A 5,151-nucleotide genomic window follows, 5' to 3' on the forward strand; every position below is an offset into this window, starting at 1 on the left:
ATTTGCAAAAAATATTTTAAATTTGTACTTGATTTAAAGTTAATATAGATTTTTTGTTTATTTAATTAGACATAGAATTTAAGAATATTTTTTGAATATGCTAAAAGTTGAGGACACTTTCATGCATCCATCGTATCAAAACATGATGCGGTTTTTAATCTTATAAAATATTAAAAAACGCATCCATCTTATGCGCAAAGTGACTTTGAGGTATGTATCTTGTTATTTTCTTGAGATATTATTTCAATATTAAATTGAATTTCGGAGTTACAGTAAACAGTCATAATTTAATCTAGTTTTATCACATTATCTAGTTTAAAATCGTAAATGAATGAAAAAAATTAAATCGAATAAATTAAAAATTTTTAATTGGACATTTCGAGATGAAACTCTGACATATATTTATACGTATATGAATACATTTTATAATATTTAAAAGTTTTAATTGAAATTTTTTTAAATGATATTGTTTTCTTTTGAAATATTGAATCATAAAAAACAGTAAATTTTTGTTTCTACTTTAGACAATACTCGTCAAGAATGCAGTATGTGGGATAATCAAGAAGATCAACGAGCAAATTCGTCGATTAGTAAACTGAAATTCCAGACGTCATCATATATTGGTGAAACTGGTAAAATATCTATTCTGATACAATATATAACAAACACCTCATTAAAGACCAATTCAATCAAGCTCCAATAAATTAATCGATGATTACACAGAGTTGCCAATATAAAAAGTAAAACATATTTGACATTAGAAAAAGAGAAAGACGATTACATTAAAAATTCTGTTGATATATATAATACTGTAAGTTAATCGTCGATTAATTAATATAAACTTGGTCAAAGCAGCTCACGTATTTATTTATCAGAAAAAGCTAAGTATTTTATAATTGTTAATATTTTATGAATATTACATAATTTCTTGTTTAGAATTCGAAAAGCGAATACTTTGTAGCATAACACGATTACAAATTGACGTCAAAGAAATTCGTGATGTTGTTGAAAAAATTTATGAAGAGAAGTATTTACGCAATACACCAGATGTCAAGAAATATCCTCAAAGAAATATCCGAAACGCACAGGAAGAAGAATTGACAAACATTTACCAGATTTTCCGTTAAAAACGTTAAATAATTGGCAGGAACTTGAAACATTATTGTCAAACAGCAAGACTGCGCGTGAACAGCTTGTAAGTAATCAAATGAAGTAACAATCTTAAAAATGAGATTCGACGCTACAGGTTGAATTAAATCTTTGATTCAGAAAAACATGTTTTTCAATCGTGGAGGAAAAAATGGTGGTGAGCATATTCGACGAATACTGCGAGCTATGTTTGAGCCATGTCTAGCCAAAAAAATATCCTGGCAAGGACTAAAAAATAATGAAAAAATTTGATGGAACTCTAGTTTCATGTGTATTATTTGGTAAATATCATATGTATATTAATAATTGATGACAAAAGTGGAATGTATATTATGTATTATATAATATTTGTAACTTTTTGTTAACAGATTCTGTAAAGCAGCATTTTAAAATTGATGATAGGAACATAGAGTTAGCAATAATTAATTGGTTCCGCCGTTCATCTGAGAGGATCTCCAAAAATCCGGAAGACAATAATAGTGATACATAAAAGTATCTGACAAACAATTAATGTTATTATTTTTACGTGTCATTTTTAATATTTTATTTTTGTTTTTTAGTTTTTTAAAAAATGGCAATAAATTGCAAGTTTAAAGGTAGAGTAATGTGAAATATGATCACATTTGATGAAAAAAAACTTTCTTTTATAGCTTATTTTGTTAAGCATAATAATGCATTTTTTTTTATTTATATTAACACTGTTTACTTTGTTTGTATAGTATAGCAATGCATATCTTTTATTTTATTGATTATTTTGTTTGTATAATATATTGTAATGCATTCTTTTGTTGCTTACTTTGTTTATATAGTATATAGTTCACAGTTAACGCATGTAATTATGTATAAAACACAGTAACAAGTTTACAAAAAGTTTAGCCTAGAGCTTGATTAATAAATAAAATATCAATATGTTAACAATTTATTATTCTTCATAAGTCGATAGCCGAAACTTTCTATGATAAAATTTTCATAGATGTAAAAATTGAACTATATAACGTACTCTAGAATTCTGAAAACAGTAATGCATGGGTTATTTTCATATTTTACTACTCTAGAAATGATAAAGGAATTTAAATTGACAAAAAACACTGAAAGTTTATAAAAATTTACACATAATTGTATACGTTAACTTTGAACACTTTAATTGGAGTTTTTATTTTAATTTTTTTTATACTAAGTAAACTGCGTGAACATATAAAAAATAGCACGTCAGTAATATATTATTTTGTTTTTGTTACACTAACATAAATTTTATAAATAAACATATTGATAATTTTGATGAGCTACTGGTTATAATGCTGAAAGTAGTATACTTAAGATAATATTGCAAAAATTATATACATGTATTTTATTGATTTAAATAAATTCTAACTATCTAAATATATAATATGGTCTTAATAGTTTTCAATGAGCATTATTGAAACATTTGTTGCGTTCAGCAGAAAAAGCAGCTCATGCGGCGACTGTTGATTCTTTAATGTGATTATTTCCTTTAGTTCTTCGTTGGATCTAAACATAGAAACTAATCACATTAAAGAATTAATAAGCACTCATTGGCCGGTATTCATAGTCAGATCTTATATTTAAGATCGTCTTAAGATCTCGTTTAACCAATCAAATAGCCGTATAACGTCATTTGATTGGTTGAACAGATCTTAAGACGATCTTAAATATAAGATCTGACTATGAATACTGGCCATTGTGCTCTTTTTCTGTTGAATGCAGTCATTATATCCACATAATTACATACTTTGGATGTCCGTAGTAAGCACTAAGGATATCCGCTGGACGTCCCATTTATAGCCTATGGATGTTGTTAGGCGGAACATAGGACATCCTTAATACATCCACAGGATGTACACGGGACGTCCATCGGATGTCCTTGGTGCTCGCTTCGGACATCCAAATTATGTTGTAATTACGTCCATGTGTTGTGTGGGAAGCCTCTTTAACTGCAGGAGGACAAGCATATTGCCATAATAAATTTGCTGCAATATTTTCAAAAAAGCAGATAACATAGAAAGATAGATGTTTTCAAAATGTTTTGCTATCTACAGCATTGAGATATATAAAAATGTGCACTATGCCAATAACGGAAGCAAATAATATGGAATAAATGCGTTCTTTAATTGTAGGCTGCATATGTGGTGGATGACTGCAAGTCCGACAAAATTCCAATATTCCATGGGAATCTATCAAAATCCATATTGTCATACTTAGCCAATGTATTACACAATATATTATGGTATATACAGGCCAGATGCTTGCAATGACACTGAGCAATAAAATCCTTGCCACTACAATCACAATGATAAAAATGATTAAATAAATTTAAAATAAATTTTTAAAAATATATTATTTTGATACAAATTGTGTGATGAATAATATTTAATTTTGTATATTAATTATTGGATATATATGTACCTAAAATAAGAAAATGCCAGAAAAATTGAATTTGCTTATTTATTTAAAGATGCTTATCATATACAAAAATGAATGATATAATCTCTAAAAACTCACCTTTAAAAAAAGGTAAAAAAAGGCGACCAGTTAAGGGCACGCCATTAACAAAAAATATCCATTGCAAACCCATGTACAATAGAATTGTATGAAAAATTATTGATTATAAACACATGTACAATCGTAACAAAAGTAATGAAATAAAAAAAAAATTGCGCCAAGTGAAAGTAGAAACTTGTACCAGTGGAAAATTAAAGTTGCAGACATATATAGAGTCGTATAATGAATCAATAAAAATTTAAATTTGCAAATGTAGAATTGTACCATAAAAAAACTTATCTTTTAAAAAAAAAGATAAACAAGATGCCAAGTCCATGCGCCATGTGAAAAAGTGTTAAACAAAAAAGTATTTTTAAGTAAAAAAATCTATCAATTGACAAAAATTGATGTTCTAAAATTAATATATCTACAAAAAGTAATGTCCAATTATTGCGCGAATAAATAAACATTTTTATAAAAAATTAAAATTTAAAAACTTATGCAAATTTAAAATTAATATAAAATAAAAAGAAATAAAAAAATTTTACTTAAAAAAACTGGGCGCGCTGCAATGAGTTTAAAAGTAACAATTTAATTTTAATATCATTAGAATATTATTAAACAATAAAAAATTATATTATATATGTGTATATATATATATATATATGTATATATATACATATAATATAATTTTTTATTAACGACATTAAGTCGTTGACGAAACATCATAGCGATGGGACGTGTTCCTTTTTTAACTATTAATTTTAAATAAAATCGGTTTTATGTTGCGTTAATCTCATTTTAATTGATGGAATTCTCACTTGATAAGGACCACAACCAAATGGTCGAAACGTCGTGAAAGTATTGAATAAAATTGCTAGTTACGTCGAAATCAATTTTGCCAAGTTTAAATATATTTATTAAACATTTAATAAACATTTTTGTATAAAATATAATTACATAAAAAAATTATTTTATATAGTGAAGTAGTAGGTTTTGTTGATAGTATCGAATCTCCCTGTGAAGTTGGAAGCAACAAAAAATATAAAATTTTTTAATTTTATTAAATAATGGAGATGAGAAACGAATTCAGATTGTGGCATGGAATGATGAAATTACACGTATTTTACATCATATATTATTAAATTATGTAAATATTAATTTTTTTATATTATATATATAATTATATGTATGATTTATCTCTAACTGTTATATATTAGTCGTTATATACTGTTTTATTAAGATGATTATTTTTGCGTTACTTTCTTATTATATTATAATGACTTCTTAAGTAATATTTTAAATATTAAAAAAAACAACAAACAATATACATTTAATAAAAATATATATACAACAGTGCTCGGAATTAGTTGCTCTTTTCGAGCCGATTTCGCGAGCGACGTTGCGGGTCCCCCCACTACCGTCGAGGCTCGACGGCCGAGTCGTCGTCACTCTGGGCAACGCTATATCTCAGGAGCGTCGCTAAACATGCTAAGATTGTAC

General features: G+C 26.7%; 1 pseudogene across 1 annotated transcript; it reads left to right on the top strand.

The window, feature by feature from the left end:
* Nucleotides 1–524: 524 nt before the first annotated feature.
* On the top strand, nt 525–1,885 carry LOC146720221 (uncharacterized; annotated as a pseudogene). Its single transcript, XR_014926168.1, has 4 exons — nt 525–632; nt 937–1,195; nt 1,270–1,430; nt 1,518–1,885. The product of XR_014926168.1 is annotated as an uncharacterized LOC146720221 (transcript).
* The last annotated feature ends 3,266 nt before the right edge of the window (nt 1,886–5,151 follow it).

Source organism: Nylanderia fulva, unplaced genomic scaffold (genome assembly GCF_048542155.1).
Source record: "Nylanderia fulva isolate GAGA-0341 unplaced genomic scaffold, ASM4854215v1 Scaffold740, whole genome shotgun sequence".
NCBI classification, from domain to species: Eukaryota; Metazoa; Arthropoda; class Insecta; order Hymenoptera; family Formicidae; genus Nylanderia; species Nylanderia fulva.